The sequence below is a fragment of the Lucilia sericata genome, unplaced genomic scaffold (assembly GCF_015586225.1).
Source record: "Lucilia sericata isolate MDLA Ls3-8-SP2 unplaced genomic scaffold, ASM1558622v1 Contig000044F_arrow, whole genome shotgun sequence".
NCBI lineage: Eukaryota > Metazoa > Arthropoda > Insecta > Diptera > Calliphoridae > Lucilia > Lucilia sericata.
This window is the reverse complement of record NW_023994082.1, coordinates 465,001-481,806: the sequence shown is the minus strand read 5'-3', so window position 1 is coordinate 481,806 and position 16,806 is coordinate 465,001.

Genomic DNA, 16,806 nt, shown 5'->3' with positions numbered 1-16,806 from the left:
TCTATAAAATTTAATTTTAATACTAGTATTTAAAGCGATTCGAAAAATCTAATATGAGATAAACAAACAAATTTAATATAAAAAGTCTATGGTTTCAAAATAGGTACGGGTAAAAATTTAATTTAATTTGTTTATTTTCAAACAAAGGCTTAATACATTATTCACTATCATTAACGGGGTATCATTGTAAGGTTTTCAGTAGACAACGAAACGAGATTCGGTACTACCAAGGTTAAACACTCATTGATTTAATATTTTATATTAGAATGGCACCAAAATAAAAATGGCTAATGTTCCTCCAAAAAAATTAGTTCATTTTGAGATACCAATTCTTATCTTTGTGCTGATATATTTGGTGATCTGGATCAAACGAGTTATTTCATATTTCCCACCATTTTTTCAAAATGGCATCGAATATTTTGTTCATATATTATGAACATTTTATATTGTTATACAAATATATTTACGTTTAACGGTTAATTTAATCAAAAAAGATCGAATATTGTTCACTGACACCACAAAGTATATATATTCTGGTACCTCGTAAGATTCTAAGACGATCTAGCTATCTCCGTCCGTCTGTCTGTTGTTGGCACGATAGCGTCCACAAAAAAAGAGATATTGAGATGAAATGTTTGGTATTGGAAATGGGCTGAATCGGTCGACGATTTCACATAGCCCCCATACAAATGTACCCCACGGAATATTGTGTAAATAGCTTCAAACATTCACAAATTCGTTGTTTATGAAGCAAATGCCACAAAATTTTCGCTAAGTCAGTTTCTTGACTTCCGAAATAAAATTCTGAATTATGGCGGACATAGGACCACAATTGTCCCTTTCCCCCATATAAGCTCCCCTTTAGGAAATGACTATAATGCTGATTGCTGGCTTAAAAATTCGAATATAGCAACGAAATTCGACACAGTATCATAGAAGCCAAAAACATTTCACTAAACTTTATGTGGATCGGTCCAAAATTGACCCTACCCCCTTGTCCCCTTCAGAAAATGACTAGCGCTCATTATTGGCGTAAAAATACGAGTCTATTTTACATAAGTAAATATCTTAGGAGCCAAAACCTTTCCACCAAATTTTATATGGATTGTTCCATAATTGACCCTACCCCCACATAAGGTCCCCATCAGAAAATTACTTTAAAGCCCATTACGGGTTAAAAAATACGAGTATATTAATGAAATTCGACACAAGTAAGTTACTTGCGAGCCAAAATATATTAACCAAATTTTATGTGGATCGGGCCTTAATTGATCCTACCACCCATATAAGGTCCCCATCAGAAAATTACTTTAACGCTCATTACCGGCCAAAAAAAAAAAAAAAAACGAATAAAACGATAAAAATCGATATAAACTTGACTTGTATGAATCAAGATCGTTCTACAAAATTTTACGAGGATCGGTCTATAATTTACCCTACCCCCATTTTTTTTCCCTTTCAGAAAATTACTTTAAAACTTAGTACTGGCTTAAAAATACTAGTAGATCTATGAAATTCGACATAAACTAGTTTTGTATGAGATAACATCTCTGTACAAAATTTTGTGGGAATCGGTCCATAATTAATCCTACCCCCCATTTAAGTCCCCTTTAAGTCCCCATTACAAAATGACTACAACGCGAAAAATACGAATTTAAGGTAAGAATGTTGGAAAAGTAATATTGTCTCATAAGATTAATTTTAATTGTGTGTCAAGGCGTATGATTGATATTTATTTAATAATACATATTATGTATACTACTAGGTAGCACATGGGACTTAACTTAATTACAGAACCCTAAGTTACATACTGATTGTGCAGCTTTAAACTGAGCAAGGATCAGAGAACTTTAACACCAAAATTTATATAATTCTTGTTCTTGCAATGAAAAAATATAAAAAATATTAAAACCCTTACTCTTTGACCACGCTATGACAAACCGTATTACAAAATAAACTTAATTTTTATTTTCGAAACGCACATCAGTACCTTATTTCTTCTCCATACAACCGGGGCAACCCTAAATGTGTTCTAAAAATTGTTATTATCTATTAAAACAAGCGGCTATAGCAACAACTTAAGTCTGCATTTGGGGCCTTTGTAGTTTGTGAAACAAATGAGACTAACATATATATATGTACATTAGAGCTGCCCTGGATAAATACAATTATTTTAAAATCTTACTTTATAATTGTATATTTCTAATAAACAAACATAAGATGAAATGATCATGACTCTTTTATAACATTCAGAAAATATATCTTCAAGATGGATCATTTTATTTCTAATATTTTAGAAATTACAAACAAACATTAATGTTTTAGAGACTAACCTAATGTACTGGTAATGAAAGTGCAACATGAGAAAAAATAACATGCATATGTATACGTTCTCACTCATATAAAGAAAATAAAACTACAATACCACCTACTTAAATAATAAACAACAATAAGAGTTGTGTAAAGAAAATACTGAGACAATAAACAAAAAATTTATAAAAACAAAAACGAGAAATTAAAAGAAAACAAAACATTTGCAGGAATGTCCACACCCACTATGTACCGTTTTAAAGACCATGTTTAACATGGTTTTTAGTTCTAGGTTGCTGAAAGTTATGACTATTAGTCATAGACAAACAATAACGGATGACATAAAAACAAAATGTTAAAATGTTTTCTTTTATGAATGGTGTACAAATATGTGAAATATATACAATTTGTATATGTTCTACAAAACTAAAATTAAGGGCCTTTTGTTTGACAACATGCATAATATTTTTTGTTTGTTCATATTAGAAAACCATTATAAACATTTCATTGTTTTATTTAAGAGACTAACATTAAAAACAGAAAACAAAATAGATATAAAACAATACAAATTTCTTCATCATTACTCTACTTTGTAATTGAAGTTCATTTTCTTACATTATCGTTTTCAAAAAGGTCTAAAAAAACGTAAAGGAAGCTAATGAAACAATGTACTTTTTAAAAGTATATATGCTTCACTTTGTATAGGAATATGTTGCAAACTACTGAATGAGACATTAAGTACGTAGTGCACTTGATGCATGAACATGACATTGTTAAGTAGTTGTACATGAAAACCATTAAAACAGTAACACATTTTATGAAAGAAGTTTCAGTTCTAAAAATATAAGAACAATTTAATTTAATATTAAATTTTATTTAATACTACTCTATTTTTTTAAACTTAATATCAAAAATAAAGTATGTTTATAAAATGAAGTTTTTTCATGCACATGACATGTTTTTTGTACAAAAAGTAGTTCTGTTTTTGTTTATATTATTTATGACTTTTAATATTTGTCTGTTTATTATAATTCCAATGACAACCCATAATGAATGTCTGCCATTGATACTGTCTCTGTTATTCGTTTTGTTAGCAGCTATTTATTTCGTAAAATAAAACTTGATGTCATGCAATGAACTTTTTCATATGAACTTGTTTGAACTTATTAAATTAGTGAATATATTTATTTTTAAATTTTAAAATAAATTATATAAAATAAATTTTACCAAGGTAAATTTTTTATCAGTATGTACATATGAGAAATAAAATACCGATTTCAATCATCAGCCTTTGTTATTGGACCCAGAGAATAGTATATGACGACACATTTTAAGTGATTCTAAACCGATTGGTATTGGACAAATATTTTTGAGTGTTTTGAACCTCAGCACATTCTACCGACTTTTGGATAGATAGTAGTACATTAAGAGATAAATTGGCAAGTCCTGTTGTATTGGGGGCTAGGGCAGAAATTGAGCCGATCCTTATAAAATTTATTGTTGTGAATTATGTCTATATAAATCTTATTCCTGCCAAATTTATCGTGATAGTAGTGTTCATAAGTGAGTTGTGGGCATTCAAGTCATTTTCAGAAGAGGACTTTGTATGGGGGCTAGGGTCAAATGAAGCCCGATCATGATGAAAATCGACAGTGTTATTTATAATTATCTTAAACTAAATTATAATGATTTTTGTAAATATAGTGGAATATTTAAAGTAGTTATGAGCTAAAAGGCCCAAATCGGTAGGTCCGGTTGTAAGAGGGCTATGCTAAAAATTGGTCCAATCCTTATAAAATTTATTGTCGGGATTAATGTTTATATAAGAGTTATTTGTGCCAAATTTCATCGTGATACTAGTGTTTATAAGTGAATTGTGGACATTCAAGTCATTTTCTGAAGGGGACTTTGTATGGGGGCTAGGGTCAAATAATCCCCGATCATTATGAAATGGACAGTGTTATTTATAATTACATCAAACATAGTTGTGTTTACTTTTGGAAATATTGTAGTATATTTGACGTAGTTATGCGCTAAAGGGCTCAAATCGGAAGGCCCGGTTATATGGTGGATAGGACAAAACTTGGGCCGAACCTTATAAAATTTATTGTGGATATTTATGTTTATATAAAACTCATTTGTGCAAAACTTCATCGTGATACTAGTATTTATAAGTGAATTGTGGACATTTAAGTGATTTTCAGAAGGGGACTTTATATGGGGGATAGGGTCAAATAATGCCCGATCTTTACGAAAATCGCTAGAATTTTTGCCAATTTTTGTAGCGATAGAAGCTCATTTAATATAATTATGTGGTCAAAAGCACTATTTGGGGATCCGGTTGTATGGGGGCTATGTGAAATAATGGACCTCTTTCAACCATTTTCAATAGCGTTTGTCTTTAGACCAAAAAAAGGACACGTTCCAAATTTCATCAAATTATCTTGAAAATTACCACCTGCACAAGATTTACATGTACTCACAAACAGACGGACGGACAGATGGACATAGCTCAATCGACTCAATCGAATCGAAGTGATTCTGAGCCGATTGGTATAATTTAAGTTTACAAATATCAGCATAAACGTATAATACCTAAAAATTAGCTCCATAGATGTATAAAGCAATTATTACAGCACCCTCATCACGGAAGCAAAATTTAAACTTTCGCAAGTTATTAAGTACGTATCTAAAAATAATTAGATGGGTTTTCATTAAAGGTATCGTACAGGTGGAAGGTAATTAAGATTCGACATAGCCGAATATAGCACTCTATCAAATATTTATTCAATTTTAATTATTAGATTAGTAATTGCCACTATAAAAGATATAATAAAAAGATATAATTATAGTACAACCAAATTTATTACTTTCTATTGACAATTTAATTAAACTTTCGTAACAATACCACTTTAATACTGAAAATGAAAACACGTTAGTATTTAAATAACTAGATTTTCTTATTCTTGGTATTTACATAAAAGAGTTTTAAGTAAGCTGATGTCAATCAATTCATGTGGTGGTATGTCAAATTGAAGTATCGTTTCAGTAACATTATGCACCTTGATTTTAATTAAAATTTTATTCGTGGAAATGTAATTTAATTCACACAAACGATTAGTTATAGCGGTTATAAAAAGGAAATCAAATTTAAATTGTTAAAATATATTTTAATTTTAAAATAATCAAACGAAAATATCTGTTACAACTACGCCTACAATAGATTGTAAAAAACAATGGTAGTTGTTTCATTTTTACAAAACTAAATATTATCCGAAAACAAGTTAGAGTGCTATATTCGGCTGAGCCGAATCTTAAATACCCTCCACCAGCTACTTTTATATTAATAGTTTTCTAATTGATCAAATATTTGTAGAAATATGTTTTCTCATGTCTTAAATAGAAAAAATCAAAATTTAAACAGCTTAAATCTATTACAATTCCAAGATTTATTAAACACTACAAACGCCATTTTCTTTATATTTTAATATCGCTTAGCGATATTTAGTAATTTGCATGTATGCGTGTGTGTGTGAAAGATTTAAGTTTTCAAAATACATATATATAATTTTGTTCTACACAAATTGATATTGCAACTAGTCAAATACGGTTAAAGCACTTTTAAAGGCAGGACCTAGTATTGGAGATATGACCAATTATAGACCGATCGTAAAAAATTCTTGAAGCAAAATTTCTGTACATAAGAGCTATATTTCAGTCAAGTTTTGTATCTATATCGTAATTTTGTAATAAGTTAGGAGTGTTTATGTGATTTTCTGAAGAGAACCTTGTATGGGACCGAGCGCATGTTATAAACCGATCGTGAAAAAATCTTGAAATAGAATTTTTGTATACAAAACAAATATTTGTGCCAAATTTTGTATCAATAGCTTTCTTTGGTAATGAGTAATGTACGTTTAAGAGATTTTCGTTTAAAGAACTTATATGGGAGCTATGACCAATTATGTATATAAAGTTATGTGCGTTTAAGTGATTTTCGAGAGAGGACCTTGTATGGGAGCTATGACCAGTTATGGACCGATCGTAAAACCACTTTATAGTAATATTTCTGTGCATATAAGCAATACATGTACCAAACGGATATCTTAATTTAGTAATGAGTTATGTGCGTTTAAGTGATTTTCAGGATGGACCGATCGGAAAAAAATTTCTCAGTAATATTTCCGTGCATATAAGCAATACTTGTACCAAATTGTATATGGATATCTTAATTTACTAATGAGTTATGCGCGTTTAAGTGATTTTCGGGAAGGGAAAAAAAATTCACAGTAATATGTTTGTGTATATGAGCAATACTTGTACAAAAAAAAAATGGATTTCTTAATTTTGTAATGAGTAATATGCATTTAAGTGATTTTCGGGAGGAGACCTTGTATGGGAGCTATGACCAATTATGGACGGATCGCAAAAAATGTTCACAGTAATATTTCTATGCATATGGACAATACTTATACCAAATTTTATATGGATATTTTAATTTGGTAATGAGTTATGCACTTTAAGTTATTTTCGGGAGGGGACCTTGTATGGGAGCAACACTATCGGTGCAAAGTGCAAAAGTACTCATGTATATTCTTTCAGCGAAAAATCGGTTAAATGATTATTGAATATGGAATTTTTTTTCAAAATCATTTAGTTTATATACAATGCTACAAAAATAACAATAAAACTAAATTATTCTTAAATCTTTTTCTTATTCTTAAAATTTTTCTGCATAACATCTAAAATTAAAATAAATTCACTTTTTTGTCAAACAAAATAAAGTGTAAATTTTATATATCATTATTTAAATTTCTTGTATATCAAATTTTTTTTATCTATTTTGGTTCTGATTTTAATATCTGTATCTATTTAAGCCATTTTGGTAATTTTGTTCTCCATTATTATTCGCAATCGCTTTCCCTTCCCCTTGCTATCCCCATATGATAATTTTCAAAAGAAATACGTTTTTGATCACTATTTCATCGGAATTTTTTGATAAATTGTGGTCCAAAATTAATCTATTGGATTTAGGGCGGTGCTCTGAGCAACTTATTTCAATTTTCAGTGATTTTTCCTACAGTAATGTTATTTTTTAACTTTATCAAGTGCTTAAGCTTATTATCTTGCCGAAATATAAAGTTGCCCAAGTCCATTTCGAAGGCACTGATCTTAAGATTTCACTGCAATATGCTCATATAGTGTTCATTGGAGCTTTTTGAATAAATTTCACCTAGGTTCCCCACACCTAACGTTAAAAATTGGACACTTACGAAGAGTCAACTGACCCATACCTTCAATCTTTCACCAACATATTTAAAAGCTTAAAATTTTTTTTTCGATTTTAGTATTTAATTTCATATTTTTTAGATCAAATTTACTTAGTTGGTCAGATGAGTCCCAATTTCTACCGAAAATTTTGAAATGTCGACAATGAGTGTGAATTAAGCCCTTAAATATACAAAATTTAAAAAACAATACCCCAGGTTTCAAATATTATGGTGGAGGGCTATCGGTATTGTTACATTATTCAACTTTAAGAGCGAGAATCTTAGTGAAAATGGAGTAACTAATAACAAATGAGCAATTCACGAGCTTATTTAATAAAAATTTGGAAATAAATGCCGTAAAAATGGGTTTGGGAGACTTAATGCCTCAACCGATTCATGACTTCAAACACACGACTAAGGTTAAAAACATTATTGTAAAAAAAAAAACACTGAAAAATTTGAATGACATGCTCAGAGCATCGCCCTAAATCTAATAGATTAATATTTGACCACAATTGATCACAAAATTCCGCTGAAATAGCGAACAAAAACGGATTTCTTTTGAAAATAATAGTATAGGAGAAAGCAAGGGAAAGTGAAAGCGATTGCGAATAATAATGGTAAAATAATTACAAAAATGACTTGAGTAGATCCAGATATTCAAATCAGAACCAAAATAGATTAAAAATTTTGATATACATAAAATTAAAATAATGATATATAAAATTTACACTTTATTTTGTCCGACAAAAAAGTGAATTTACTTTAATTTTAAATGTTATACAGAAAAATTTTAGGTGGAATAAATTTGTTTTATAGTTATTTTTGTAGCATTGTATATAAACTAAATGAATTTAAAAAAAGTTCCATATTCAATAATCATTTAACAGATTTTTCGATAAAATAATGTAGCATGAGCACTTTTGCACTTTATTTTGTCCGATAGTGTATGTCCAATTTTTTCTCTGAATGAATTCTATTGACATAAGATTTTAATTTATAAAAGTTGTGAATATATCAGCATTGTGGCAGAAGTTATTAACAAAAAAAAAACATTTTCCGAGAATATGTATTTTTGTATGGGAGGTACATGAAATTGTGGACCGATTCTGGTAATTTTCAGCAGTGATCAGGATCTTGCGTAGAAACGTGTGGTGATTTCCATGGAATTATCTTGCATAGTTTTCGAGAAAATTACATCAGAATATATAAAAAATGCTTATTTTTTCGAGGTTGTTTTAAATTTTGATTCATAACTTTTCCCCGTGTGAACCGATTTTGCCCATTTTCAATACCAAACAACTTAGGAAAATTAAAAACATTATGGGTGAATTTGGTTAAATTCTATTGCTTCGTTTTATCCTAAGCGTGTTTTACACAGACAGACGGACAGACGGACATAGTTAAATCGACTCAGAATTTGATAAGGACCCAGAATATATAAACTTTGTTGGGTCTCAGATGAATATTTCTTGGTGTGACAAAGTTATATATACCCTCTATCACCACTGATGGTGGTGGAGGGTATAAAAATTAACTGCTTTCACTGTGGCTAATATATAACATACACACTCATTTATATGTATTGAAAGAGAATAAATTCATTTAATTGTATTTCTTTTGTTATTTTCATCATATGGTATGTTGTCTTAATGTCCTTTATCTTTATAATTTAAATTCTTTTGATCTCATTTCTAAACTTACCAAGTCATTCAAGTTTATCTTTAGATTTTTGTGGTCTGTAATAGACATCTATACTTAAATTATTTATATTAATTTTTTTTACAGTAAAAACTTCATTGTGTTGAAATTAAGTATATTATTCAAATTATTTTCCGATTTATGAGAGTAAAATAAACAAAGTTAGAGTCCATAATTTTCCTATATATGACCACATCTTTTATATACTTTTTTTAATATTATTATAAATGAGTTGTTATAAGCGTCCAATTCCTGTTGAAAGTTAAGTTTCAACGATTGTGTTTCCTGTCTTGATTGTTTTTACTGCATTTAACATTTATATGTTTTTTTAAACATATACATATAAGTAATACCTGTTAACCTAAATGCTTTTCCAAATTGCAGTTGTTTCATGCATGACATGTTCTACATGCATGATGCACACAATGTTTGCATGTGTTTGTTGGATTTAAATGGCAGTCATTATGAAGTCTGAAAGCTTTTCACATTTACTACTTACATTGCATGCCAAAATTTTTAACATATATAAAAATTATTTGCATACACTAAAAAATACAGCAATACTATATTTTAGTTTACTTATGTATTGTTTAAGTACTAGGTATAATTTGAATTAAACAAAATATTGAGTGAGGAAATTAAAACATTTCGGTTTTTGTTATACGATTTGAAATTTAACTCATTTCCAACATGTAGTTCCTGCAATCCCCTGTGGCTCCTGTTGAATCGCAAGGCGGATCACTAGGCAACATGCCTCAGTGGTGACTTCTAACATGTTGTAATAGAAAATACAATTGGTATCTCCAAAGCTCGATTTGTAACAATTAAAAAATTTTTTAAAATTCCATAGCTTGCTTTAAGGCGCCCATATAAGAAATTCCTTAATGAACTGCTTATATATTTATTGCAATTTTTAATTTATTTTAAATGTAGTTATTGAGGTTGCTATGTATAAATAGTATAGAGGAAAAAAACTTTTGCATCAACCAAATACATACGTTAATTCGTAAAAACATATAAAAATCATTTTTTTAAATAGAGGCCAATGAACTGCAGGATATGGTAGATAATAAGTACTTTTCAAAAACATAATTAAATAAATAAAATTTTGTGAAAAGCCAAAAAACTAAAAATTATTTTAAGCCAAATAAGTTTCTATCAAATACAATTTTTTTATATTAGTAAAGCTTCATTTAATGTGAAATTGTTTTAATTGTTTTTAGAAATTTAATTGGCCATATTGCTTTTTTATGAGTAAAACTAAATACTAGGATTTAATTGCTGAAACCATATGAAAATAATAATTTTAATAATTTAATAAAATTTAACAATTAAATTAAATTATTAGGGTCAAATTTTGTTTAAAATTTTTAAAAATCTTCGATAAATTATTATGAATAAGGTCCTTATTTTCTAAACATATACATTAGGGTTAAGATATTACTTTTTAAACATTTTTTATTTATTAATTTTTATACCCATCAAAAAAGATGGAAGTATTGTTTTTGTCATTCCGTTTGTAACACATCAAAATATTCATCTAAGACGACCAAGCCATGTCCGTCCGTCTGTCTGTTGAAAACACGATAGAGACCGAATGGAAGTAGCTAGCTGGACAATATCAATATCAATATCATCAATATTTTATATTGATGTTGTTTGATTGGTACTGAAAATGGACAATATCGGTCCACGATTATCCCTAGCCCCCATATAAGGTCCCCTTCAGAAAATGACTTTAACGCTCATAACTGTCTAAAAGAAGCAGCTATAGCGATGAAATTCGACATGAACATATTTCATAGGAACATCAACATCTTTGTAAAACTTTACAAGGATCGGTCCGTAATTATCCCTACCACCCCCATATAGGGTCCTCTTCAGAAAATGACTGTCTAAAAGAAGCATCTACAGCGAATTAAATTCGACATGAACATATTTTATAGGAACCTTAAACGCTTTGAAAAATTTCATAAGGATCGATCCATATTTGGCCCTACCCCCCATATAAGTCCCCTTCGGAAAATGACTTTAACGCTCACAACTGTCTAAAAGAAGCATCTATAGCGATAAAATTCGACATGAACATATTTTATAGGAACCATAACATTTTTGTTGAATTTTGTAACGATCGGTCCATAATTGACCCATAATTGATAAGGCCCTCTTCAGAAAATGACCTTAACGCTCTAACAGACTTAAAAATGCGAGTATAGCGATGAAATTCTTCATGAAAAAGTTTTGTGCTTGCCAAAATTTCTTTAACAAATTTTATGAGGATGGCTCAGTAAATGACCCTACGAAAATCGGTTACGAAAATCGGTCCATAATTGAGCAATATAATAATTAATCCTAAAATGCGAGTACATCGATTAAATTCAACATAAACAAGACCTCTATGAAGTAAAATCACTCCCGAAATTTTACGGGGATCACGACATAGTTGATCCCACCCTCGTACTAGGTCCCCTTCACAAAATTACGTTAACGGTCATTACTGAGAACAACTATGATATTCGACATAAACAAGTTTCGTTCGAGCCAAAATCGTTCTACCAAATTATATGAGGATCGGTTCATAATTGACCCTACCCCCCTTCCCCTTCAGAAAATTACCTTAACACTCATTACTGACTTAAAAATTAGAGTACAGCGATGGAATTCAACATAAAACAAGTAAGAAATTATAGTCGGGCGTGGCCGACCATATGATACCCTACACCAATTGCGAATATTAAATGTGATTAATTTCAATAATGAAGCATTCTGTTAATCTTATATAGGTTCCAAATAATGTCTGTTTATGTACGGTTGTATGCTGACTAGGAGAAATAAAAGACCGATTTAATCATTTTCAACAGCCTTCGTTATTGGATCCAGAGAATAGTATGTGGCCCATTTCAAATAACAAATATTTTGAGTGTTACAAACATCACCACATTGTGCCGACTTTTGGATAGATAGTAGTATACTAGACGTAGTTAAAAGATAAAAGGCCGTAATCGAAAGGTCCGGATGTATGGGGGCTAGGGCAGAAATTGAGCCGATCCTTATAAAATGTATTATTGGGAATTATCTATATACATATATAAAAATTAATGTGTGTTTGTTTGTATGATTGTATGTTCATATGTTTGTGTGTTTATATGTTTTCTTCAAATTTCCACAGCGTATTCCTGTATATCTGGCAATAGGCCACTTTTTATTTCCGATCATGGCGAAAAATGACAATTTTATTTATAATTATATCAAACTTAGTTGTGTCAATTTTTGGAAAGATAGTAGTATATTTGTAGTAGTTATGAGCTAAAAGTCCCAAATCAGTAGGTACGGTTGTATGGGGGCTAGGGCAAAAATTGGTCCGATCCTTATAAAATTTAATGTCGGCATTTATGTTTATATAAAATCTATTTGTGGCAAATTTCATCGTGATACTAGTGTTTATAAGTGAATTGTGGACATTAAAGTAATTTTCTGAAGGGGATTTTGTATGGGGGATAGGGTCAAATAATGTCCGATCATTATAAAAATCGACAGTGTTATTTATAATTATATCAAACTTGGTTGCGCAGATTTTTGGAGAGATAGTAGTATATTTGACAAAGTTATGAGCTAAAAGGCCCAAATCGGAAGGTCCGTTTATATGGGGGCTAGGGCAAAACTTGGGCCGATCCCTATAAAATTTATTTTTGGGTATTATATCAATACAAAACTCATTTTTGCCAAATTTCATCGAGATATTAGGGTTTATAAGTGAATTGCGGACATTCAAGTCATTTTCTGAGGGTGACTTTGTATGGGGGCTAGGGTCAAATAATGCCCGATCTTTACGAAAATCACTAAAATTATTAAGACATATATAAAAATAAATTTTTCCAATTTTTGTAGAGATAGTATATCATTTAACATAATTATGAGGTCAAAAGTAATATTCGGGGGGTCCAGTTGTATGGGGGCTAGGTGAAATAATGGACCGATTTCAACCATTTTCAATAGCGTTCGTCCTTGGACCAAGAGAAGTGCACGTTCCAAATTTCATCAAATTATCTCAAAAATTGCGACCTGTAGAGTGCGCACAAAGTTTACATGGACACACAGACAGACAAGCAGACGGACGGACATAGCTTAATCGACTCAGGAAGTGATTCTGAGCCGATTGGTATGCTTTAAGGTGGGTGTAGGACCAGTATTTTTGGGTGTTACAAACATCAGCACAAACGCATAATACCCTCCCCACTATAGTGGTGTAGGGTATAAACACGATGATCGCGCCATCACTGATTTAAACTGCATTTGGGAGAGCCTTATTAAAGGCCCTCTTCCACATATTGTCCTAATGTTCATATTAATATCGATATATATATGATGGTAAAATTCTACATATATGTAATAAATGAGAAAATTATTTTGATAATAACAAAAGCATTGATTCTTTAATATCAAAGTTTTTTTATAAGGAAGCATTCCTTTGATGGTGGGTATAGATGGTGGGTATAGAAGATTCGGCACAGCCGAACATGACACTCTTATTTGTTGTAATTTTAATCATATCTCCGTCACTTATGATTTGTTACAAACGGACGGACAATTTTGTTAATAATTTATTATTGCCTTTTACGTGATGATAGGTAAATTTTTTTATAAACAAAATAGTCATATCCCTAATGTGAATATACATCGCTCAAAGAAATTCTAATTTAAATAAATTTCTTAAAACAACCAACTGGAACATTATATTCAGTTTAGTTGACTTTCTGCCATTTCTTTGTCACTGTGTATATGTTTTACATTGTTATACAAATTTTTAAACAACTAGAAAAAATAAAATAAAACTTTTTTCATTTCAAAGTTCACGCCAATGAAAATTTACTTTTTTTTTGTGAAGAATTTCATTTTTCTGTTTTTAATGTAAGGGAATATTTTTAAGTATTTCATATTTTTCATAAGATTGGTAACAACTGGTATGTGTTTAAATTTGTAAGGTAATAGCAATGTTTTATGAATTTATTGTTAAAAATGGTCATAACAACAATTTGATTTTTTTTTTTAAATTTGTATGTAATATATATGTCTAGACTTAGTTTATTTATTTAATAAGTCACATTTATTTAATACGTGGAAAATATTTTCTTGTAATTTTTGGTTAATGAAGGCAGTTTAAATTTTATATGCAAAAATATTATGATTCATTTTTGGTTTAAAATTTAAAATAAGTATGTATTTTCTTGTATTTTTTAAAGGAAAAATACATAAATTTTTATGAATATTATAAAGAATATATCCTTCACATCAGGTTTTCTAGATATCGTGTCATAAAGTTTGAAAAAACACCATTTTTGTCACATTTATCGAAAGTTTATAGAACAAATTGTTTGTGAATATTTTTTTATATTACAGGAAATTTTTGAAAATTTGTTTGGCATTTGGTTTAGTCCATTTCAGAATCTTTAAGATTATTATACCCACCATCAAAAAAGATGGGGGATATATTGTTTTTGTCATTCCGTTTGTAACACATTGAAATATTCGTCTAAGACCCATAAAAGTATATATATTATGGGTCCTTATGAGATTCTAAGACGATCTAGCCATATCCGTTTGTCTGTCTGTCTGTTGAAAATACGATAGAGTCAAAACGGAAATAGCTAGAGAGCTGAAACTTCTAGTTGAAGCAGTTTGTTTGGTATTGAAAATGGGCAATATCGGTCCACGATTTCGCCTAACCCCCATATGAGGTCCCGTTCAGAAAATGACTTTAACGCTCATAACTGACTAAAAGAAGCAGCTATAGCGATGAAATTCGACATAAACATATTTTATAAGAACCTTAATATCTTTGTAAAATGTTATAAGGATCGGTCCATAATTGACCCTACCCCCATATAAGGTCCCCTTCAGAAAATGACTTTAACGCTCATAACTGTATAAAAGAAGCATCTATAGCGATGAAATTCGCCATGAACATATTCTATAGAAACCTAAATCGCTTTGTAAAATTTTATAAGGATCGGTTCATAATAGACCCCACGCCCCTTATAAGGTCCCTTTCAGAAAGTGACTTTAACGCTCATAACTGTCCAAAAGTAACAGCTATAGCGATGAAATTTGACATGAACATATTTTATAGGAACTCTATCATAAAAAAATTTTATAAGGATCGGTCCATAATTGACCCTACCCCCATATAAGGTCCCCTTCAGAAAATGACTTTAACTGCCTTAAAGAAGCATCTATAGTGATGAAGAAAAGAAGCAGCTATAACGATGAAATTCGACATAAACATATTTTATTGGAACCTAAAACGCTAATGTCACCTTCAGAAAAATACTTTAACGCTCAGAAGCATCTATAGCGATGAAATTCGACATGAACATATTTTATAGAAACCTTAATATTATTGTAAAATTTTATAAGGATCGGTCCATAATTGACCCTACCCCTCATTTAAGGTGCCCTTCAGAAATGGCTTTAAAGCTCATTAGTAGCCTAAACTAAAATCGTTCTAGAAAATTTGACGAGGATCGGTCCACAATTGACCAAACCTCTCCCCAAATAAGGTCCCTCTCAGAAAATGACTTTAACGCTTTACAAGTACAGCGACAAAATTCGCCAAAAATTTCTCTACCAAATTTTAGGAGCATCTGTCCATAATTGATCCTATGATGGTAATACATAGATGTAATAAATGAGAAAATTGTTTTGATAATAACAAATGCATCGATTCTTAAATATCGAAGTTTATTTATAAGGAAGCATTCCTTTTCGGCAATGATTTGATGGTGGGTATACAAGATTCGTGATAAACTCAAAATTAAGAAATTTTAGGATCCATTTTGAAAAGATCCCAGAAATTATTTTTAACATATACTGAGATCAAGATTTTCAATGACTTTTAAATTTTTCTCATATTTAGTAATCCTTCAAAAAACTGATCCACGGGATACCCTAATATATATATATATACATATGTATGGTTTGGTGCGGCCTAGCATAACTCCCTTACATTTTTATTATTCTTACAAACACTTTATACCGTCGTACTTAACTATAGACACATTCATTTTCTCAAAAGGGTACTTTATAATCCTTAAATGCTGTCCTTTTTACAATTTTCTTGGGAAAAAATTTTCAATACGCAATTCAATTTTTTGGTTTTTATTTTATTCAGATTTTTTTTCTCGTTAATTTCATGCATATTGCACATAAATAACATCATCATGCTTTCAACACAACAACAACAAAAGTTTTGCTTACATTGCTGCTAACAAAACTTTTTCGCTTGTCTAAGTTGTATTGCAGATACAATGATTGGGTTGGGGGTAGTCTTGGTTTCGTTCTTTTTTTGATCTCTGTGTGTATAACTATACAACTGCTTAAACATGTACTATTGTTGGCACTTTAACTTACTGTTACTGTGCTGTTGTTCCTGTTCGTACTATGACCATCATCATTGCTCACTGAAATGTATTTTATGATTATTTTGCGTGAGGTAATATTTATATTCTACGGATATTGAGTAAGTAGT